This window comes from Agelaius tricolor, unplaced genomic scaffold, assembly GCF_023055355.1.
Source record: "Agelaius tricolor isolate 1412-34295 unplaced genomic scaffold, bAgeTri1.0.p SCAF_7, whole genome shotgun sequence".
NCBI classification, from domain to species: domain Eukaryota; kingdom Metazoa; phylum Chordata; class Aves; order Passeriformes; family Icteridae; genus Agelaius; species Agelaius tricolor.
The window spans coordinates 11,236,974-11,262,682 of record NW_027269267.1 but is presented as its reverse complement, the minus strand read 5'-3'; the positions used below and the strand labels follow the sequence as shown (position 1 = coordinate 11,262,682).

General features: G+C 35.8%; 1 protein-coding gene across 11 annotated transcripts in view; it reads right to left on the bottom strand.

Annotated features, from left to right (window-relative positions):
• DMD (dystrophin) overlaps positions 1-25,709 on the bottom strand; it is a 1,148,686-nt gene that overhangs the window by 297,500 nt on the left and 825,477 nt on the right. The window lies entirely within an intron of this gene.

Below are 25,709 nucleotides of genomic sequence, written 5' to 3'. Positions count from 1 at the left end.
GCATACAGGATGGAGAAGATGGAGAGGAGACCAGAAAAAGATTACAGTGTAACATGGCTTGTGAATGAATCATTCTGCAATAAAAGGAATTTGCTCTATTGTAGCTATTGCCAGGAAAAAAAAAAAGAATAAAGCTAGAGATGTATCTGTAACAAGTAGAACAACATTTAAAGATTTGAGTGTTTGGCTATAATGAGATCCATTCCACTAGAATGCAGTGATAATTCACATGTAAGAACTGAAGACTGAAACAGGATTAAAGCCCTAAGAGTAAAACTGATGTACGTGAACTGTGTGTGGAATTACAGCCTCTTGACCCCAAACTATGTGGCCATCAAATATTACTTTTTCTTGCAGTAAAGTATTAGCATTTAAACAACCAGGCAAAACTATTCCAGGGTATCTGATGTCCTTTCATCCCACTAAATAACTTAATGGATGAGAACTGGTGTTAGGAGCTGCAGAGCTTCCCCAGTTTCTGTTTCAGTCAGCAGAACTGAAATCTCTCAGTGCACAGCTGCCATTTGTGGAATGTGAATTTGCAAAATTTACTACTCTTTCTTTTTTATAACTAACGGTTTTTCAAATTAAGGGCTTTTCCAATGCACTTAAAAATGTGAATTACCAAGGACACTCAGGGCAGATGCTCTGTTTTTCAAGGCTTAAGCTTTAGTCTTTTCTGTACAGGCTTTTTTTTGGATTATATACTTATCAGTTTGTCACATTTTTAGGCAAAAGTAAAATAGTATTGAGTAGACACAATTTTATGCTATGAAGATAAGAAACAAGATATTTCAATAAGATACAACAACAATAAGATATTTTTTGCTGTTTTTTTAATTTAAGAAAATAACTAACATTTTATGGACAAGGAAAGCTAATATCTTGACTAAAGGTGCTCTACAAATTCTCCAATTTTATGATTCAAAAAAACTCCCACAGAATGACTTCATCACTTCATCAGTTTCTACTGGATCTTCTGGAAATTTTTGGTTACTTTTATTGGAAGGCTTCTCCAGTAAAAGCAAGTGAATAATAATTAAGGAGAGTAAATGTATTGGCACAGCATAAGTTGACAGGTGAGTTTTTCTTTAGGACCTTAGGAAACTAGATATTTTTCTCAAGAAAAATATGAAATGAAGAAGGAGGATTTATTCTGGTTTGTTTGGCTTTGCTTTTGAAAAAGAAAACAAAACTGTTACACGATTTTTTCTTACAGTGAACTTAATATTATTTAGGTCTGTGTGTGTAGGTAGAGGGCAGGGGAAAGGAAAGGTGTTTCTAATTTATCTGATAAGAAATGTTGGAACAATTCTGAAATAGCTTTGGCCTAACTCTAGTAAGGTGGATCTTTATTCACATCTTATTCATATCTCATTGTCATATCAAAAGATGAAGTTACAAGCCTAATTTTGTTACTTAAACTTTTCTGGTATATTTTGACAGGTTTTGCTCTACGAACTACACTTTATTTTTGTCTCTATGTTTATTGGGTTTTTTTTTAGTTGTGCTTGTTTCTTTGATTTACTTCTAGTTTTTATTTCTCCACATTTTTGTTGTTATGTACTTAATTGCAGTCAACAATAATACAGAAGGTAAAGGTGGAAACCTGAAAAAATGTGATGTTCATATTTCGTTGACAGCAAAGGAAGGAAGGAAATGTAAATCTGGCTCCCTCAGCCTTTCCTCATCAGAGGGATGCTCCAGACTCTTCATCTTTCTTGCCCTCCCCCTTTACCCACTCCAGAATCTCCAGGTCTCTCTTGTCCTGAGGAGCCCAGAACTGGATCCATCACTGCAGACCCACTCATCTCACTGGGGCTGAGTGCAGGGGCAGGATCAGCTCCCTGACCTGCTGGCTCTGCTGTTCCTAAGGCACCCAAGGCTACCCTAGGCCTTCCTGGCCACAGGGGCACACACTGAGAGCAGCTGTGTCACTGATGCCTTCTTCTCTGGAAAATATATAAGGGAACAAGAATAGGCAGCACCTCTCCTTCCTGCATTTCCAGTGAATATCTTTGGGAATGCTGGTGGACAACACCTGTCAGATTAAAGCACATATTCACAAGAGGAAGGTGAAGGAGGTTTACTGCCAAGATGGGTACTGGATTTTATATTTCTGCAGAGTAGGTTGGAAGGGCTTCCATTCACAGACAAAAGCCAAAGCAGAGGAGCACAGCAAACAGCACTATTGTAGAATTGAGCAGCAGCACAGCTGGGCACGAGTGTCAAGGCTGTGCAGCACCTATTTTATGCAATTATGCCTCATTTTAGACTTTTCTGTCATTTTATAGTTCTGCCCTTGGTTAATATATCCTGCTGCAGAGGGTTAATTTGCTCATGCTAAAAGAAGATAGTTTCTTGATAATACAATAATTATTAGCTATGGAAACAATAGCATTGAAAAGGTATATTGGCTGGAAATTGAAGACAATACAGTTTAAACAGAAAAAATGCAAATTCTCAGTAGCCAATATGTTTAAATACAGAGCAAATCACTAAAGAATATAATAGACTATTAACAGAACTTTTAATTTATTTTTTTTAATAGACACAGTTTGGAAGAGTAAGAAGATGAATCTCTATGTAAAATCCCATGGACTGGTTTCACATATAGTATATGAACATACTTGTCCTTTCTGACCTTGAAATCAATGATTCAAAATTGAACTCCCCTTTAATATCAGTTTCTCTGAGATGAATTTTCAACACTGGTTTCCTCAAATCAGTATCAGTCCTACTTGGCCCCCCTTCCTCACACAGATATAATTTAAATATATTTAAGCAATTTCTGACTGAGAGCAGTGTTTAAGCATAAAGTAAAGCAAAATACTGGAGGTATTTCTTGTTCAGACAAGAAGAACTCTTACTATGAACAGTTAAAGTATTTCATCTGTAAACATTGCTTGGGGCATAAGGTACACACACTGATTAGGAGCTTGCAGAGGAGCCACACAATGCTACTCAGTGGAAGAAAAATTAGCATTTTTCTTTTTCAGAAAATACAGTTTTATTATCTGAATGACAGTTTCAGGTATGAATCTGATATAAACACAAAAGAAAGAATCACTGATAAAGTAGATTGACACTACAATAATAAAAGTAGGAAAGAACAATTTGCCTTTTATGTTGATTCATGTATACACATATGGCAATACACAAGCGGGAATAGATATGGAATTTACAGGGGGCCTTTGTAATAACAAAGATGGAATCAAATGAATTAAATTCCAAAATTAAGAACCTTCCCCTGATTTCTATTCTGTGACTGAGGAGTAACTGAGGTCGGAGGGGCAATAAGCTTGAGTATCACAATCTGGTCAAAACAGAAGAAGAGGATTTCTTGAGATAATATTAAAACATACTTATAATAAATGTTCCTGACAATATTAAAGGTCAAAATAAAAATATTCTTCTCTATTATCTTTGTTTAGAAACATTGACATTTTTTCCACAAACGGATTACCTGTGCATTGGAAACTATTGTTTTATTGTTTTATGGCTGCAATTCCCTTGCTTTGGAGGAACAGAACTTGTTTTTTAGCCACTCAACTTTTTTCCTGGGATACTGGAATGAAAATAGGCATAAAACTGTATCTTGCAGTGTATTTTTATTTACACTTAGTTCCTGTTATGCTTGTAAAATATAAACATTTTATAGACAAGGTATTTCTACAGTTCCAGAAAGAAATAAAGTTGCCAGGCTTTTGCTAGACAGCTCTCATGTTCTTGCTCTCCCATGTACTACAAAAGATGAGCCTCAGTTTAACAACAAACTGTACTGCACACTGCTTCGTGTAAAAAATTCTGACCACATTCACGAATTCACTATTTGCAGTTCCATAATGGTGTCAGTCAGGCTGGAAAATAACTGAAGATGGAATGACTGTACATCATCCATCTTTCTGGTGCTGCTTTTCAACAAGAGAGGCTTTTTTGTTGTTTTAAATTGACAGACCTCAATTCCTAAACCCAAGGGCTTATGGCACTGGCTGCTAACAACTCACTGGTAAAAAGTGATCCTCTTTATGAGTTAATCCAACTTGATTTTCAGGTTTACACTGGGCAGTAATTTTCCAATGCCAATAAGGTGTTTTTTCACATTAGTAGCACTGACACATAATTTGACATGAAGTCCAGTACAGAGAAACATATAAAATCCTGGAATAATAATTTTCAAGTTTAACATACCTGACAACGTGGCCTTACCTGATATGTGATATTTTCACTTTTTACACACTAAATTAGGAAGGTACAAGAAAATGCCATCCCATATAGAGGATTATGTGAGGATTGATGCAGTCAGTTCTCCAGGGTGGAGAACCCAAATTAACTGGGAGGCTGTTATGATGCATCTGGACCCTGAGTCCTGCTCCCCCCCTCCCTGTTACCATAACAAAGTCAGTTACTGAAAGGCCATATTGGGAGGTGGAAACAAGAGCTCTCAAATGTGTTATATTTTTAAAAATTAATGATTTGTATCTCCCTATGGAAATGCTAGATTGTGACAAGCAGTTTTTCAAGAGCTGAATCCTGGAAGGACTCCAGACTGAGGTCACTGGTTTTTTGCAAATAGCAGCCTGCAAAACTGGGAGCTATTTTACAGTCTATGGAACTGAAAAATGTATCTATCTTGGCAATTTTTTTCTTATTCAACTTTTTGACCTTATTCCTTCTTTTCTCTTCAAAATTATCACATATACATATGCAGACACATTTCTTTCCAGGGACTTTTTCCACCAGACAGTAAGAGTTATTTTTTTAGTGAGAACTACATTTGAAAGCAATTTTTTTTGTCAGCTATTAATTATTAACAAAAGAAAACTGATTTTAGGAATCAACCATTTCTTTTGCTTCTACTTCATCCCTCCAGAGTATCCTTCTAAATACCTTCATTCCAAGCACTAGAAAATACAAAGATGTAAACTGTAGCCACATCCAAGGGATTTGCAGAACTCTCTAGAAACATGGGCTGAAACAGGAATAAGCAACTTCACTAAGAAACTAAAGAGAAATATTATGCATAAGACTGAACAGATGCCATTATCCTGTGGTGCTGATGAACCAGCTAAAAGCAACATCAGTTTATTTATCCCTGACAGCATAATATATTCTGGCTAAAAACAAAACAAACCCAACAAGTTTAAGGGATGTGCTTCAGCATGTCCTTGTGCTCTGTATCAGCTCTTTCCTCAGGAAGGGTCTCAAGGGCTCTGGAGGTGCCACTGGCTGCCCATTTCTAGTGGCAATGATGCCACCATGCCAGCTTATCCCCATGTCCTTCCTTTTGCTCTCAGCCTCTGCCTCGTGCCAGGAGAGGTCAGAGGACAGGTGTGACAGGGACACAGCTCTGAGAAAAGGGAACAGAAGCAAGCTGCCAGTGGAAATGCAAAAGGGCTGGGCTGCCTTACTGAAGATGGGCAGGGGAGGAATGGAGGATGGCAGTAGGTTACAGATACCTGGAGTTACACATTGTCATTTTAAATAAGGTGATATTGAGAGTGAATGCCAAAGAAATGTAACACCAATAGCAGAGGTGTAGGACATTAAAAATGTAGTAATAGAGATGATGTGTGGTCAAAAATTTTAATCATTTTTTTTCCTAAACAGATTCCTAACAGTGGAAAAGCTGCTGTGATATTTTCTTAGTCAGTAGCCTTAGGTGTAGATTACTATGTACAAAAGGATGTTTTAACTTTGAATATAACCCCTACGTTTCTTTAAATGAAACAAAAATAACCCAAATTCAAATGTAGTTCTGAAAAACTGTGAAGACTGTAATATCTTTAAAAAATTTAGTTTTCTTTCAGACTTTAAGTACTCACTGCTGCAGATGTGCAGGCATTAAAAGATAACAAATAATTATAACAGATTCACCATGTATGCCAAGGTTGTTCTCTGGAGGGTTGGTGGTTTATATTTTCTAATGTCACCATAGATCAAAGGAAAATATTTCACTGTCTTCCACAGTGTAAGACATTGCATATGGAAATCAGATCATACAAGTTACTGTCGTGGAGGAATGTTCTCTACCATAAACAACTAAAGTCATGTAAGAGCTGCATTAGGAGAGTTTTTTTAGCACACAATTGCTAAGAATTTCTGGCTGAGGGCATGCTTATTGAATTAACTCCAAATCAAATCTCTGTCCACAGATTAAGAATCCCTTAAACCCCAAAAAGCCACGAAGCATGAGCATACTCATTACTCATGCTGAACAAAAAAAAAAAAAAAAGAGTAAAAAAAGAGAAAAAAAAAAAAAGAAAAAAAAAAGAGTAGCAACTTCCACAGCATCATTAGCCCAAGACTTTGGGTACCCAGCTCCAGGGTACTACTGAAAATGGACACACATCATACATTCCCTGGGAGTGTGAACAGTAGTTTCTGGACAGCTGTACCCACCCTGCTTCCTGAATCATTCACCTCTCACCTTAGGAAGGTGAATGCTTCAGGCTGAGCACAAGCTCACTGTGTGAAGGCAGGTGTAGGAAGGGTGGGAACAGCAGGGTAGAGGCCTGAGATGGAGGGGCTGGAGGGACAGGAAAAGCAGGGATATGAAAGAGAGGAGCCAAGTGATGTTTGAGGCACACACTCCAGAGAGGCAGTCAATCCTCAATCACCTATGGGTGAATAAACCCCAGTTCTGGGCTACACACAAGACAGGAAAGAAGCTGTACAGCAGATCCAGTAAAGAGCTACCTTAGGCCAGAGAGCCTTAAGTAAGGCACACAGAGCATGGTGTGAACACAGCTATGTGATTTCTGGGGCCAGCTCAGTGCTACAGAGCCTTTCAGGAGTACTCTGAGTTAATGAGATCTGATGAGTCTCACCTGGCTGAATACAAAACCACTTACCTGCATCTGCTCCCCAGCTTTATCTCACTTAAAACAGCTGCAGTGAGCAGGTCTGTGATGGAGACACACCCACAATATTGCAGTACTACAACATCTGTGTGTGTATGTGTGTGCACAGGAGAGAAGGAGGTCAGAGTCAAACCTCCATTGCTGCATATTCCATGTAATTTTCTTTGAAAAAGCACAGTGGGTTTGGAAAAACTTCATGGAGCAGCCTGAGGACATCTGTACTAACTGACCATAATTTAATCTTGCATGTATTTCCTACCATTCTTGTTGGAAGAATATTTTCAGATATTTGTTCATTATTTCAACCTCAAAGTCACTGCTTAGTAAGGCTGTTGTTCAGAATTTGCTGTTACCAATCCTTCTAACTATCTGATAATTTATTTTGATTTATTTTGATGGTGGTCTTCATTATATCTTCTACCAGGAAAGGAATATGTGCACCTAAAATGTAGATATGTATGTGTACATGCTTACACAGATATATATATATATACAAGCAATATAAAACAATAGCCAATATTTGCATAAGGACTACAACCATCACAGAGAGTCTAAACATATTTTTTTACTATTATCCACAGTGTTTGTTATCCCCTTATGGAAACAAGAGTTTCAAATCTATAGCTCATTTCTCTTCTGTAATGTTATACAAGATGGAGATTATTCTTGCAGATGCCATAAAGTCTGTAAACTTCTTTTGCTTCAATATTTTTACCCAAACAGAATAAAGCAGTCGCTGAAACTTTTGAAGTAAGTCTCAAAAAAGGTTTGTTCCAGCACTAATACTTATGTTAACAGCTTCAGGGCAGAAGGTCTCTGTGTGAAAGACAATAAACAAACACTGCTAACTTTGTTATTGGTGTGACATCGTTCTTATCTAACTCAATATGAATTCTGATGTGACAGCTCATGAATTTCAGCCATAATACTCAGGAACTGGCTCAAGAAACCTTGTGGGTATTAGTAGTTCTAGTTAAGGGCCAGCAATGCATGAATATACCTCTCTTTTGAAAGAGGCTTAGAAAACTACCCAGGAAATTCTAGGTGAATTATTCCTAGCTCATTTCGAGAACATATGATTAAACAACCTTTGAGAAGGGAAAATAGCAACAAGTAATACAGCAAACCATTTATCAAGAGTAAAGAATGAGAGGGCAACTGCATTTCTCTTCATCCAGAGCTGTTAGATTTATCAATAGTGAACCATAGGTGGATGTTGTGCCTGATGTCCACAGCAAGGCTTCCAATACTGCCTATGTGATGTTACCACAATCAGAAAATTTGAATGTAAATGGAAATGAAACTGATGGGAAAACACCCCATAACTTGAATACACTCTATAGGAAGGCAATATCAAGTGAAGCTACATACAGACTTGTCCTATGTCTGATATTAATCACTAATATTGGCTGATGGAACAGAGCATAGATTTTTTATATTCACAATGATGCAAAAACCAACCAGCAGCAAGAATGTGAGAAGAGGAATTCAATTGAAAGCAATCTCAAAAAAACCCTGAGAAATCAGTAAAAGGCAGTAAATCAGTCCAAGGCAGTAAAATAACTAGCTGGGAAACTGGATTAGCATTGGAATGGGCTGCAAATGGCTGGACAGATGGTCACTAATCTAGAAACAAGGGTAGAGATTTTAAGGAGCAGGATTTGTTTAGTCTAGAGAAAATTGAACTGAAGTACCACCCTTCAAGTATATGAGGTTATTGCTGAGAGAGAGTAAACTGTTCTCAATTTTCATACTGGTCACATAATTGGCTTAAATTGAAGCAGGGGACATTAAGGTTGGAAACAAACATCTTTTGACTGCCAAGGATTGCTAAGTGGTGGGAAAAGAATTCTGCAAAGATACAGAGAACAAAAAATCTTATGGAGCAGGTTAGACAGAAACTGGTCAGAAATTATCTGTCTAGTTGATCCTGCCTGATACAAAAATCTGGACTGCAAAGAATTTCAAATCTCCTTCAAGACCTTTTTACGATACTTACCATTTGTGAAAAAAAAAAAAAAAAAAAAAAAAAAAAAAGCCAACTACAAAACCAGCACAGAGAATAAATAGAACCCTGGGCTAATTTATAGCTTCATTTTCCATAGAACTTTTAATGTTGATTAGAATAAAAGCATGTTCATCTGCATTTCTTAGAGCTAATACGCTTTTAGTTTTTATTTTGATTACTTGATAACAATGAAGAAAGACAGAATGGGAAGGATGGGAAACAGTACCTGGAGACTGTCTAAAATGAGACTGCCAATAATAAAAACAATTACTAAACTATTTCTTCCTCAAAGTTATCTCAGATATTAAAATTTGCCTATCTTTTGCATTGCAGTTTCTTTGTAGTATGATATTTTTTATGGAATGACAGTGCAAAATGGCAGGCTAGCACTTAATTTTCTCTATTTTTAATTCTGTTAAAAATGCTGGCCTCAATTTCTTAGCTAAGACATGAAGAGCTTGTTTTACTTTAGCTGACATATAATTTCTCAGAAGTTTGGTGACAGAATAATAGTAAAGTGTGCACTGTAACATACAGATGCAAATAATACAGGAAAGAAAGGCTGTGTTGGTGTTGGAATCCTATTATATACCAAAAAGTACTTCAAAATAAGACAAGATTAATAACCTAATCTAAAGAACAACCCAGAGATTATATTCCAGGCCTGAAGAATGAGATGGGTCTGTAATCAGGAGTGACACAACCTGCCTGTGGGGAGGCAAATCTGAGAGGCTGCGAGGGCAGGAGCTGTGACCTGTGCACAGCTTCAATCCTACAGCTCCAGCACTAAGATTTGAAACTGGTGTCCCACAGCTGCCATAGCTTTTTGTTAGAGAAACTCCTGGGCTTCTTTAAAGTTAAAGTTTTAAAGTTTTAACTTTAAAGTTTAAAAAAAAAACACTTTATATATATATATATATATATATATTTAATAAAATCCTTCAGGAACAAGTTTTAGGAAACCTAATGACGTTACGTACAATAAAAGTTTCACTCCTGAATGTGTATTTCATTTAAAGGCAGAAGACACTTGGCAGGAGTATGCTGCATTATTGTAGTAGAAACTGCTTTAGAACAGAAAAAAAAAAGTATTTATTTTCATAGCAGGTACTGACTATATAGATCTTGCTCATAGGATGTCATGAGGGCCAAAAGAATCAGCAGTTTCAGAGAGGGATTAGACAACTTCGTTGAACAATAGGCTGGGAAACAGATGCTGCAGGGACTCCTGATGTCCCAAACCCAAGAGCTGTGGATGCTGTGGATGGGGCAGTACAAGAATAACCTTGAGTAGAAGGCAGCCAGGCTGATACATTCTCCCTGTTCAGCCTGCCCTAATGTCACCACCAGAGACATTTTCCTGGGTTAGAAAGAAGAATGATGCTTTGACTCAGTAAGGTATTGTGCCCTCATGTGTGATAAAACCCTCTTTTAGGCACATTTAAAACCTATTTGTTCTTGGATTTGTTATAGCTCCATAAAATACAAATTCTGTAACCTAAAATATGGAAATATCTATTGCAAATAGAGAGTTATGTGAGATGCAAAATATTTATTAAGAGCAATGCTGTCCTCATTCAAATTTATGCCAAATCCTATGCAAGATTTTTTCTTTTTTTTTTCTTCTAAATTATAGGGAAATCTCTAGTGTTATAAATAAATCTTCTTTTAGTAGTAAACAGGAAGAGTTTGATTTGTTACTATGTTGGCATAATATAATATTTATATTACTAATACATATTTTCTAGCTGCTGCTAAGAAGAGTCTCCAAACACTTGACTTTTAGATAAATCAAGGAATTAAAAAAAAAATTGTAAACACAATACATATTAAAATGCTTTCCATTACTGTATCATATTCCAATTATTTAGTCATCACAAATTTCCACTGAAATGAGAAAGTCTGAAAATGTTGGCAAGATTGAGACAATATGAATGGTTCATCTGAGAATTGCACTGCATCTCCCTTTAGGGAGTAAAAGGGCATAAATTCTCCATGTCTGAAGAGATTGCTCCCAACTACAGCAAGGGGGAAAGGAGACACATCCTGACTCCTTGAACCATGTTGCAGAGCAACACACCAGGCAGAGCAATACAAATCTGCTCCTCACTCTGGCAGTGTGGCTTGGAACTTTGCAGCATAGACCAAACCCACTGAATCAAAACCACTGATAATGCACAAGACAAACTTGAAGGACTGCAGATTTCATAAAGCATGTTTCAGAGAAGGAATAAGCATGTAACAAGTAAGGAAAGGCTGAAAATAGGTAACTCTTTTCACCTGGCTCTTACACAGACTGGCTTATAATCAGCCTTCTCACATATATTTTCCCTAAATATTCAATACTGAATACTTAGTGATGTTTCTTACAAGCAAAATATTACTTTCTTCCTGACCCACTCAAAATAAGATCTCTGTATTGGGAAGGACATGCACATTCTCTTATTAATAGACTTTGTTACTCCTGTTCATCACTCCTGAGCTGTGCAAAGAAGCCATTATCACCAAATTACAGTCTACAAAATGCATGGAATAAAAACTAAGGTGATTTGGATGGAGACAATACAACACATTATATCCACAATGTATGTTGAAAGCTTTATTAAGCAAAGTTGTAGGGAAAGTCACATATCTTCTTCCTCTCTTGGCTGTCACTTTATCTATTTCATATGCTCCATTACCTCTGCACAAGCCCAGGAGGTGTTTGCACGTAATAGCATTTCATTCTTGATTGAATTTACACTGAATGTTGCCTGCCTATTATGCATACATATGATTCTGCATTTTATCACCCCTAAAAACACATTGTGAACCCCATGCAGTAATTTGGGAAACATCCCTTACAACCACATCTTTAAAAAGGCTATTTTTAGCTCCCACAGATGCAGAGACACTTTATCACATTCAAGAAATCTTTCTGCAAATGTTATTCCTGAAAGGGACATAATTATGATGCATTGTGCATATTGTCATTTTGAAACTGTGCACCAAAGTAGCCACTGCAAGTAGATTAATGTCAGAACAGATAACAGTCTCCTCTCTGATGGCCAAATGGTCTGGAAGTCTGAGATAACTCATCTAACATTTCAGTAGCAGGAAACAAACAATCATTTTTGCTATGATCTGCCTCAATTTTGTGTCTATGAATAAGAATTACAAATGATTTTTTCATTACTCAGTGAGATATGCCAGGAATTTGTATTGTGGCTAAAATATGATCAAAACAATTAATGCATGTTAGGTTTGTTGGGTTTTCTATAATAGAATCTACAGTGTCTAAATAATATTTAAAGAGATATGAAGATGGGATGCCTGTCCTGCACAGTTTGCAAGCCTCTTCCTTAAGAACTCACCTAAAAAGTGTCCACAGATTATGGCTTATTGACAGGTTTCAATGGCAAATGAGAATAAGGCAGAAAAGATGGCAAGGATAATAAAAATCTCTGCATCTGGGTCACATAATTTGATGTATGATTTGTTACACATTATAAACCTAATTTTTCAGAGGCAGTGGGTATGTAAACCAGCAAAATTTCAAGTTTGTTCTGAGGAATATACTTTCCTTTCTTTTTGAACATATTATGGTCAGCAACACACAGTCTGTAAGAGTGGACAAAAATATCTGGGAACATCTTTTTAACTCCCTGCCTCTCACCCTCTCCTCCTTTTCCTGTAAAATCCTGTACACACAGTCTTGTATCTTCCATTCACTTACTAAAATAACAAAAAAAAAAAAAAAAAAAAGAAAAAAAACCCAAAAATCATTCTACATTTTCATGGACAATTCCAAAGTAGTGAGTTTTCTCTGAGTTGTAAATTGAAATTTAGTTAATATGTTTCAAAATATTACTCTCTTCTCTCCCATAGGAGTGTAAATTCAACCAGTTTTCTATTATGGAGATCCTAATTTTAAATAATGTTTTCAGATTTTTTTTTGGTGTGATTACTTTTAAGTGGTTGAGTAATTTGCATTAAACCATACCAAAATAAGAAAGTAAAGTTTAAACATTAAGAATTACTGTATAGAAAAAGATCACTTTCTTAGATGTCCTTTTCAAACAGAAATGGAATGACATACAGAGATGTCTGCATTTTTAGAGATATTTAAGACCAATGGAATAATTTAATTGAGAGAACTGGATATTAAGAAATACTAAAAAGTACACCAGAATATTTCAGAATTGTAACAGAATATTTTCCTGGATCATTGGTAATGTGCCAGACAGAATTGTGGCTGAATCTGTAAAAAAAAAATCTTACATTTCTCAATTAATTTCTCGTAAAAAGCAGCTTTCCACATGGCTGTGGACACTTAGCTTTATCCAAAAGCCTCTAAAAAAGAAAGTTCTTATCAACCATAATAGAAATTGTTCTGAGAAAATATAGTCATAGTATAACTATTTCCATCTCTCATTACCTGAACTTTAATTCAGTGCAGACCATAAAATTAGAACTAAAAACTAGCTTTAACATTTAACCTCTATGGTGCTTAGCAGTTATTTCTGAATTGTTTCAATGAACCTCCTCCCAATTTGATTTTCTTTTTCTTTCCCTGCCCAGAACAGCAGACAGGCAGCAGACAGGAGGAGCACCAGCAGACAGAGCACTGGCAGCAGGTTCCTGCCCAGGAACAGTTTGTCATGGTCCACCCTTACAGGGACTGGCATCCTCTGTGCTGTGTTGCAATCCTAACAGTGCATCCCTCACAGGCAAAATTCAAATGGATTTGGAAAAGAAAGGAAAAACAAAACTACAGAGGCAGATTGAAATGAAGTCAGAATGTCTCCAAGGAGAAGCATCAGCAGCAAAGCACTAAAAGATCATCATTTTCTGTTGAGTATTGTTAAAAAGTGCTTGTTTTCACATTATTTTTAATAATCCATTACAACTCTTCTGAAGTACAGGGAACTGGAAATGAGTCCCGCTGTTCATTCTTCTCTTTCTGAGATAGTACTAAAAAAATAATCTATTATTTATATGGTTTTTGTGCTAAAAATGATAATTACGGTGAAAAACTCTTATTATGCAATGGCAGTAGAAGGAAAGAGGGTTCAAAATGATAATATAAATGATGATTTACCCATCATTCAAAACAGGATGAAGAATCATTTATCCTATATATTGTTTAATAGTATCCTTGAGGATCAACTCTACAGCAAAGCCTAACAATGATCACATAACCCATGGAATTCAGAAATGGGTGTACAATGAAACATGAAGTCAAGAGAACACATTTTCTGTGAACCCTAGAGTGGAAAAGTCCCAATTTTCTCATAATAAGAACTAAATGCTTTGTATTCTATGCTAAGAGGTCTCCAAAGGCTGTCCTGTTATTTTAATTAAGATTTGTGATTTTAAGATTGGCTAATGAAAGAATTTCAAAGGAATTGAGTAATGAGCACCCAAGGAAATGAAAAGTCACGTGCACATTTCCCTTAGATTCCACTTACAATTCTGGCTTATGTATAAACCATTCTAATTACTAGAGACATACAAAATTATTAAATTCATACAAAATCCATCATAATTAAGTAAAATAGATTAATCACACCTTGATAAGAAATATTGGGAAACAAAATTAATAAAAACATAGACACTAATAAACAAAATGAACTAACATGACCGAATAGAAATTTAAATATGAAAGATATTCCTTAATCTCAGCATATTTGGCTAGAAAGAATCAAAGAAAGATACTTGTAAGATATCCTTCTCAGAAGGCAGGTGATGTTTGACCTAAATACTTCTGCAGTCTAGCAGGAAGAGGAGGAGATGGGGGAGGGAAATATGGTGATATTAAATTTGCATATACTAATCTAGATAAAAAACAAGAGCATTTCTATGTTACAAATTTTTCTCCTTCCCTGAATTTTTTGCACTTCACCAAAACAGACCTTTATACAACTATGTCTTAGAGAAGACAAACTAAGAGTCTTGCAAACTTTTCCAATTCAAGCATTACATTGGTTTTCCTACCCTTTCCTCTCCACCTACATTTAATCCATCTTTCTTGTCTTCTCTTAACCATAATCACAAGACAAGTGAGACAATTTCACCTTTTTTGCTCAGCTCAGAACAATGATCTAAATCCTGGCTGAAATTACTTGGTTGAAAGGTTTTTCATCCAAGCTGAAATCACCTGGTTGAAATTACTTGAAATTACCTGGTTGAAAGTTTTTTCATCCACATGCACCTTATCAGTACTATAATTTAAATGCACAAAATGCCACTAATTCTTTTCTGTGAACCTTCCTGTCTGTAAATCAATCATATCAACAATGTCTGTTGTGGATTATATTGCAGGTTTGTGTAGCTCTGGAACACTTAGTACAGGAACACAGGAGTGATATTTTTGAATTCATAACATCAGACCCAATATAGATATTCCAGTCACTGACCAGAAGGGCCACTTGGCAGTGCTCAGCCCCAATTCAGATTCTGCTGCCTATAAAGAACTTCCTCCTGACTTGTAAAAAAGTGAGAAAGCCTCTTTAGTAAATAAATACTGAATTTGCTTTTTTTTATTATTTTTGCCTCTAAATTATTCAAGAAATACAAAGTACAAATGGCTGAGGGAGTTGATTTTATCAACTGTCTCACAGCACTCTGATGCCAAGCTTTCACAGTTGTCATCTAGTGAGCACAGATTTAATGTGGTTCCCTAGCATCAGTGTTCTTGTTTTTTATCACATGCCTCAATGACAGGTCCAGGTGGGGAGGAAGCCCCACCCAAAACCACACTACCAGCAAAAAAGCTAATGGTTTTTATGTGTTCTGATGTACCATCATTTCTTTGCAAAACACAACCCCTCTGTCAGAGCTGAATCCCACATCTGAATGACATTATAGGAGTGTGCCACATATACTAGTTTTCATCAGAAATATTATGCCATATGGACCACATATGAAGGAGTAGAAGGATTTATAATAACATTTTAAAATGTTATCAGTGTTGATCCCAATGCACAGCAGGAATTTAAGACACACTGATTAAATACCAGAAAGGAAAATGGTCAAGCATATGTCAAAAGGTTGGACATTTACCCTGAGATATCATCACACATCATGCCACCTTCAAAACTGTCTGTTTGAATAAAAGATTCCATGACACATGCAGTGAGACATAACTGGCAACTTGCAATAGCCCAAAAACCATCATTCTTCCCACAAAGAGGAAAATGCTTAAATTCACCTTCTGCTTATTATTTCTTCCTTTTAACTTTCTTGCTTTTTGGTCAAAAAACACAACAGATATTTCTCTGAACATGAAGGAAAAATAAAACAGGGTATTTGTGTTACCTTAGAACCATTTTTTCCTAAAATATCAAAACCAGCTTCTCCTCTAATTAGAAACAACTGCTGATCCTAATGTTTTGTTTCTCACAGAAAGAAAGTGTCAAGCTGTTCTGTTAAAACATCAAAAAGAAGCCACTTTGAGTATCAAAATACAGCTTTTCACTTTACCATTGCTAATATTAGAACATTATTTTTTTGTAGTTTTGTTTTGGGGGGTTGGGTTCAGCTTTTTCAATACTAAAATCAAATTAAACTAAAACTTGGAACTGTGGCCTTCAGGGGTGACGAAAGAAATGGATAGAGGAAAGAGAGATATGGAGTTTTTCAGTGTCCCAATGGAGTAAAATCAGTGTGTTTGGTCTGGATATCCAGAAGCTTATTCGTGCTAACAAATGGTAGGGACTGGCTGTTCCACATTACAGGAAACGTGCTTGGTTTGCAGGGTTGTTCCAGGAATCCTGCTGGGGAAAATCACTGGGTTGCTTCATTCCCAGTGGAATGTTCCGGCTCTTTCCAGCAGAAAACTGCTCCTCCACAGGGTGGAGATGAGTGAGACTAAATGGAGGTCGGTATCTACACCTGAGCTTGTGTATTGAGTGAGAGAATCCATTCCAGAAAACAATTCCCCTCACCTCACTGCATGAAACCCAGGTGAATTACATATTTAACAATTTATCTGGAGAATCTGACAAATGATCTGAAGCATCTCTGAAGCATGAGAAAGGAACTTGGGAACTGGCTGAAGTGACTAAATCTCGTGTATGAATCTCATATTTGGCTGGAGAAAATCCTTCCTGTAGGCGGAAAGCACCTGACCATTAGGAGTGCCATGGTGAGCAGTTCAATTGATCTTTTAGCTCAATAAGTAAAATGGTCCACAGAAGCAGCAGAATACAGTTCTGAGATTGATTTGTTACCTTGCTTATTGTATCAGCTGGCTACAGAGACAGATGAGAGCCTGGAGAAATGGCCCACACTTACTACAAAACCAAGGGTTTTTTAATTAAGTACCCCTTCAGCACTTGATTACATGGAGAGCTGAATTCTCTGTTTCAATTCAGAAAAATACTTTAATGTCTCTTTCTTGAGGAAAACTGTCCTATTGCTTTTAGTAGAAGTACTTTTGTATTTTAAGCTGCATGTGCATTCAGCCATTTTCTAGGATCTCATTACAGTCTTAACTTGAAAAAATTAATATTCTATTTACACTGTAAATTTTCTATCAGCAAATATGTTTTTTTTATTTTATTTTCGCAGTAATGAAAGATATTAAACCAAACAAATTCTACTTTTATTTGATCTATATAAAACAAAAGAAAAAATAAACATAAAACCCTATCCCCCACCATCCCCAACTAGTGAAAGAAAAGAGTCTTGAAGTGCTAGAATCTAAGGCTTCTTCAACACGTTGCTCATCATTAAGAAATGTTAGATGGGCTAGACAAAATCAGACATTTTGACCTCATCTTCTGCATACAAAATTCAATTTAGTAGATACAAAAGGAGAATATGTTGAAGAAAAGATGAGCCAAAGGGGACTCCAGGCAGCAGAAAACAGGCCATGTTCCACAAAGGTGAAGAAGGTGGAGCAAGGGAAACAAATTCCAAGCACAGTGTTCCTCTCTCCTCCCATAATACCAACTTCATAAGATGCAGTTCTATCCCCCACTATTTCACTGCCTTCCCAGAACCAAAGGAATTTACTATTTATTTACCTTAAATTTAGTGACAGCACACAGATAGTTGTGGGGCACATGAAAAAAATAAAATGTGTATAATGATTAGGGAATAGAGAATATTTTTCAAGAACCGGGTGCTCCTGAATAAAAATATTCCTTTAAGCCTCTCTTACAGGGTTTTTAAAATTTTTTCCTGCAGCTCTACCTAGCACAAAATTTAAATGTTGCACTGGAGTGAGTTAAGATGTTTGTCTCCTTACATTTGAGTAAAATACTTATTTGAGTGGTTTTTATTACTTAATGTGAGTGTTATAAAACAATATGTACATGTAAATCAACAGAGAACTTTCCATGAGAGCTTCTCTGAGTTCAAAAAAATTATCATAGAATTCTACCGGGAAAAGAGGAAATGGAATTCCAAGAATTGTTCTTACTGCAGTAGAGCTAAGTTACTAGAAAGTACTTATTATAAAGCTTATACTGCATTTTTTAAAAGCTAGTGACATTTTTTTAAACAATCCCTTCATGAAAAAGGATGATAATGACACTGCTGGCTGTTCTGCCTCAGGAGGGAATTGTTCATCTGCTAGCAAAACCCCAAACCTATATCATTATTTGGATGTGTTTATGGAAGTATCAGGATACCCTTGGCACATTGGGTAACCGATAGGGTAGATTTCAAGATCACAGATTTTTTTAGTTTAAATTCTGGGGTCATTTTCTTTTCCACATAAAAGAACTGTGTTTCAAGATCAGCTTCATTAGGGAGGTCTGCTGGGATTTGGTGTTTTTATTTTCTTAGAGAAGAAAACTTATTTCTTGAAGAGGAGCACTGTCTCCTCACACATTAAATGAGCAAATATACAATTGTTCCCCCCAGATTTAATTTGCATTTTATGATTCCAACTAGATTAGAATTTTATACATTGTGTCATTATTTAGAAACAAGCTGCTTTTATATTTCCCACAATTTCTGAATAAAACCAAGGCTACTCTTATATTTTCTTGTTACTACTTCTAATACTATATATCAATATCGGTAAAAAACTAAAACCCCCTAAAATTTGTGTAGCTGTCTTAGCAGATCCTCAGAACTATTTAGAACTAAAAAAAAGTGTCTGAATTTTAACAGGAGTTAAAATTCTCCAGTCCTTAAAGCAAATCATAGCTGAGGTGGGAGGGTTACAAAGCAGGAAATAATAATTTCCTTCATTTAAAGCATGTTCCACTGTCAAGGCATAGAACAGAGAATCTGTATTTGAGAATAGCATTTATATATTACGACAGAATCATTTTTCTTTTGCAGATAATTTTGCTCAGCTACTGCTCTATCGTGGCCAAATTCAGTCACATCAAGAGGTCACACAAGGCTCTATGCAGCTTTGTGATGAATATCTCCAAGGATGGACAATCCTTGACATCTCTGGACAGCTTGTTCCAGTGTTTCATTATGTTCATCATGCACATTTTTTCTCGTAATATTTGATCAGAATTCCTTTTGCTGCAGCATGTGTCTGTTGACTCTCATCCTTCTGCTGGGAACATTTGAGAAGAGTCTGGCTCTATCTTTTCTGCAGACTCCCATCTCATGGCTGCAGAGAGCAAGCAGCTGCCTTCTGAGCTTTGTCCAGGCTGAACAAGCCCAGTTCAGCCCCTCCTCATTTATCAAGTGCTCTCCTGTCCCTGACCACATTGCTGGCTCCTCACTGGACTCCCTGCGTGTCTTTCCTGCACACTGGGCAGCCCAAACCAGACCCACAACTCCAGATGCTTCCCACAGGTTGATTAAAGAGGAATGATCCCTTCCCTCAGCATGTTGGTGAGGGCTGTATTAAATTCAGCCCAGAATTAGTTAGGCATTTTTATGCTGGCTGGGCACACATAGAACTCCTGAGGGTTTGGGGAGTTTTTACACTTTCCAGCACAGCAGGATTTTCCCATGTCCCTGTGGACAGCACACAACTGTAAAACCCTTTCCATGCCCATGGTATGAACTTTCTATGGTGCATTTGTAGAGGACCTCATGCAGCAGGGTCTCTTAGCTGCACACACTGGTGGAATAAAAGCACAAAATGAAAGCATGATTTGGATCAGAAAAAGTAGATCATGTAAGATCCAGTGTTGATGGAATAGGTCATTTATATTTATAGCATAGATCAGACTCAGAGATAAAAAAAAATTGCTAATGAAAAAATGCAGCCCTAATGAAAAGTTGATACTTCTAATACTCAGCATACTGATGTAAACAAAACTGAGTTGCTACACTCTTATACTTTCCCTGCTGAACAGGATGCCAGTCGTATTTATCATGATAATTTATCTTCGTCCAGAATTAGAAAAAAACCCCCTCAAATTATTTCAAAATAGACCAATAAAAGCAAAAAGAGGAATGTTATCTTTAGGTACAACTGTATATTGTTTTTGTTTGGATGTTGATCTATAGCTTGACTGAAAACTAATTGAAAAATGATGAAAGTAACTCTTTTACTTCAATGAGTTTAGAATCAGATCCTTAGAGGTACAACTTCTATGTGTGTCCTAGTAATTAACATAATAGAGAAATAAAGAAATAGCTGTTAATCACACTCCAAAAGACAGTATTTAGACTTTTTTTACTGTGGCAGAAAACAAATATACTCTGTAACGCACAGTAATGAGCTGGCCAAGCTAGTTTAAAATATCAGCTGTCTTTTTGTTCAACAAAGTATTAAAAAAACAGTCTCCTGACACATATTCTATATCCCTTGAGGTCCAATTTTCCAACTAATAGATCTTTTTTCTTCCCTTTCCCTTTAAAGACTCAGATTTCCAGGCCCTCTAGAGCATCCTACTGCATTTTCTAACCTTTAGAAAGAAACTGGAAGGCTGATAGGCATTTTTTCATTTTTCCTCTATTCTGCAAAAAGGCAAAAGCATTTCAGGACCACAGATCTTGTGATTTTAAATTCATAATAATAAATTAATATATTTAGAAATCTGTTCATTTATTAGTTTTTTTTATTCACTTTAGAAACCGAAACCAGATTTTCGGTACTTTCATAAATTAGAAGTAATTTCAGAAGTCCAACAGCGTGACAGCATAAAAGAAGAATTCCACTAGATATCCCATATTAAATACAACAACAATAACACTCTGAAATACACAATAAAATAATGATAGTGTCCCCTGAGCAGTTATATCCTATAGCAAATTTCATAGAGATAAGTGAGGTTTTTGCACACCATTTAACCCATAAAGTCATTTGTAGGCAATGGTATCAGAGAGGATGCACAAAAATGCCAGTGAACCATCCAACATGCTAGAGAATCAGTTTCAGCACCAGCCCTGCTTTATCAGGATAGCTCATCCTGGTCCAACAGTGACAAGGGAATGTCTGCAGTTGTGTATTCATATGAAGAAAGAAGATCCTACAAGATTTGAAAACAACGCTCAAAGCATCATGACAGCACACAGCAAGGGATGGGGGAAATATGCTCTTGAAGCTTGACTCAGAAAGTGTGAGTGTAAATTCCCAACTTATTGGCACCACACTTGGATTCTGGACTAGCAAAATTTTCCCTTTAAGTACATCACAGGAACTGGAAATGTTCAGATCCAAGTGTAAAATCTTCTGTTATGGTCTTTTACAGTACCTTATCTGAGGATGCATGGATCTTTTCATGCATTTGTCACTAAAAGGAAACTTCTGCAAAACTCTGTAGACCTTAAAGTACACTAGACAAAAGGCTGAAGATTCCACCTTGCCTACAGCTCACACTTGTAACATAAGCTATATGGACATAGCAAAAGCCTCTGTCTGTAACTACAACTTCTCACTCAACACAGGCTCATTTAGAGTACACTGATTCACACCCAGTAATGCAGAACTGCAAATTTTAATTTGGAACTTACAATTGCTTCTGTAATAACAGGATATAAGGCTGGAAAACTATATTTATATTTCCACAAAAATGGATGTTGGAACACAGTTTGGACAGAAAACTTCCCATTCTTCTGATCTATGTTGATTGTAATTGTAAGGTTGCACATGAAAATGCACATTTAAGTTGTATGTTAAAATGCATGACATGTAACCATGGGAAAGGATAGATTAAAAATACTCAGACAAGAGAAACATAAGTTAAGCCCACTCTTTTTTCTGCAGTTTATAAACAAATATTTTTCCTTAACTGTTATTTTACTATCCATCATCTGGAAAAGATTCTTCTCAACTATAGAAAAATCAATTACAATTAAAAGTGAAAACATTTCCTCATTCTAGTTTTGTTTACTTCTCCAACTGACAGATGATCAAACCCACCTTTCTTTGAATAGTGACAAATTAATTAGACAGAAATAAATTCTCTACATCTTTTTGGTTGACTACTCTGGGATGACACAAATCATCCATCCTGAAAGTATCTTTTCCTCCTCTTTGCATAAAAGTCTCAGTAACTAGCTTGGTCTCATTCTAATAAATACTTTTTTTTCAGATTAGTCCCCTCTACTGCACCTAAAACTGAAGATTCAACCTATTCAACTCTTAGAATCAAGGAGTAAAAACAGGCATAGAAAATTGTAGTTCCATTCATATAATATTTATTATAATACCTTTTACTAATTAAAATCTATGTTCATCCAGAGCAATAAAATAGCCATGCTTTCAACTACATATGTCTCAAAAAATTTGGATGGATAGCATACCTTGGCAAAATCCATGGACATAATCCAAAATTTAAGGAGATTATAGTACCTGATCTCTTTGAACAGCATTGTTAATTAACTTCAAGCTTAGCAAAGCTTCCATGATTCAGTTCTTTCAGTAGAAATCTATTCCTGCTTCAAACTCTTCTCAAAATATGATGCCAAAGCAGAGTTTATGAGTAAAGGCTTGTTGGCATCTTAAGTAAGGTTTCCATTTTTCTAAAATGTACCAAAATGGAGTTTATCATCCTGTTCATCACAATTTTCTCTTTTATGAAGAACCACCACCTGACCTTCAAATATAAAGCATGTTGGTTGTTTTGAAGTAAGGACAGTGAATTGAAGCAACTGGATAAACCATAGTTCATCATGTTCCTCACCTCCCTACATCATGGCATGTTATACAGCCATGGACTTTCCCATGAACTTTATTTCCATTATTTCTCATCTAAAGAAACAACATGAGTCTTGTCAGCCTGCCAAGGCATCTTCAAGCAGATGAGAAAAATAAAATAATTTTCATTTAATGAAAACACAGATGACACTAATGCTAGTATTAAATATCTTTACTACACACTTTTTAATATCTTTTAGTTTAATTATACGGTGTTCAACAAGATAGACACAATCACAGATGACTAAAATAGGTAATGCATTTGCTTGAAGTATACCACTCATTTGACTGAAAGATTAACTATAGATATTGAAATGAGCAGTCATTATGCTACTCTTTTAGTACACTACTTTTGCTATATATTATGTGCACCACTTAGGAGAATTTAATTTGTATTTTTTCTTTCATTAAGGGGAAGCTGCCACTAAAATAAGCCTTTTTTAATAATAGTTGTCTTTTTTGAGTTTTATTATCCTGTAATTAACCCGCGTATGTGCTATTCACGCAAGAGTGCCAATTCACTGAGATAAGCTCCAAGCAAAGTTCAAGTGAGGGCTAATGATGTCTTAAACTTTTATGGAGGAAAAATATGGCAAAGTTAGTGGCTGTGATCCTTTATACAATCAGATTGAAGAGAACTTAACCAAAATGACCTCAGAGATGGAGCTTCAACAACATTACAGGCTGCTGTGAAAAAAAGGACAACCTAAGGTCACTTATTTTTACCTGAATGATTTGGAAAATGGCCTGTTACATACACTGCCAGGATATGGGATTTCTTTGCTTTTAAAATGTTTGTTCTGACATTGCAATTTACTATTAGAAATGTGGCTCTCTGCTTTGAATGAAATATGAAATGGAAACAAAACCCAAAACCAGTAAGGGTTTGGTAACACAACAACAGGATGAGCTGTTTGAAACATTCTAAATTCTGGGTGAGCAGCTAGAGATGTTTTATAGTGAAACAGCTTTCTTTGGGCGTTTATCTCTGTAATGATGCATTTTTAAAAGGGAAGTATTTGGCTGTGTTCAGATGTATTTTACACCTAAAGTCTAAGAACTGACTTTAAAAAAACAGGTCAATCTACAAGGATGGAACTTTCATTAAATCTTACTGAGGTACCTGTAAAGATGCAATAAACTCTCCAAATAAACCAAAATGCAGTGTGATGACTTTCAACGACTTCTAAATTACAGCCACAGGAAAAATATCCCTGTAATCTTCTATGGAATGCACAGATCAGGTAAGCACTACTTTTGGATTTCCAACTTAGATCATATCTGGCGTGACTTTTTGGATTAGTCAAGTACCCACACGTCCAACTTCATCAGCTCACAGACTGCTGCAGACACTCCACACATTACAAAGCAGGGTAGGTTTTGTTTTGTTTTGTTTTGTTTTTTATTTTTTTTGAGAAACCTAAAAATTCTTTGTCAGTTTTGAAAATTGTCCCTCCTAATCTCAACTAATAATCCAGTGATAAATTTATAAGAAGAATGAAATATTTCATGGCATTCATTTCCATGCATTAAGTGATATTAAGATGATCATTGGAGAAGGAGACAGCTAACAGAACTGCAGTCTATATATAGACATTGGTTCTTCCATTTCATCAGAGAATATATTAAATGTCACATTCTGTTGCACAGCCAATTAGAGAGGTAAGCATGACAAAAAAGAGTTTTCCTGCTGGTTTTGTTACCAGCACAGCATGCTATCAAAAAAAGAGACAGGGCTACCCAGCCAGGAACAGACTGCAGTAGTGTTAAAATATTTTAGCCCTGAACTAAGATAAAATGCAAATTCAAAGCAGTTAATTTTAAAACATACATAATATTAACTGAAATTCTGAAGAGTTAATAATTTGAGCTCATATTTAAGTAAAACACATCTGCAGAAGGAAGCAAACTATGGATTTTGCCTGCCAGAATAAAATGCTAAAGTGAGGTATAAGTAAGAAAACTGAATAATGCTGAACAAAGTATTTGACAATATAAAATTTTAAAACCAAAATTATTCTGAAAATCACTAAAAGATAAAGGTTGGCCATCAACATTTCCAAATGACATAACAACTCTTTTAACCTAATGCCCTGTGCAGATGGCACTGGAATTATCACTTATATCTATTCTGTTTTAAGGATATTTTAATTAATGAAGCAGTATGTAATTCTACTTAGCAAATATAATCATCATTAATCAAGATGAAACTAACATGTTCATCATACAGAAAGTAAAGCCAGCCAAATTTCTCAAAAATAGTTTAAAGCACTGGGGGAAAAAGGAAGTATAAGAAAACAAGTAAAATGAATCCCATGAGACATCAGCATATTTTCTTTAAAATGTCTCAGTACAAAGCCTCAATAAAATTTACACTTTTTTTCTCCCTCTATTTCTAGTTTAGCAAAGAGAAGAATGTCAATATCTTCCTTACTATAAATCAGATTTTTTTTTTTTATGAGGGGGAAGATTATGAAAAAAACAACAGAATCTTATAATTGGGAATCCTAAACTCAGTTTAGAACTGAACTGAATGGAAATTCAGCACTGAAAAGTTTTGTGCAGGTAAGGCAAATCTTTTATATTGAACAATGCTAAATCTAGAAGGCAGATAATTACTTTAGAGCTGTATAATACAAAATTACTTTTATTGCTATCGAGTAGCTAAAATTTAGCCTTTTTTTCTCCTAAAACATGTATTTCCATATTTTTCTGTGTTTTCAAAGGTAAATGATGCAGTGATGCAGTTTTGCTGACAAAACAATTGCATTAATGAGCTGCTCTT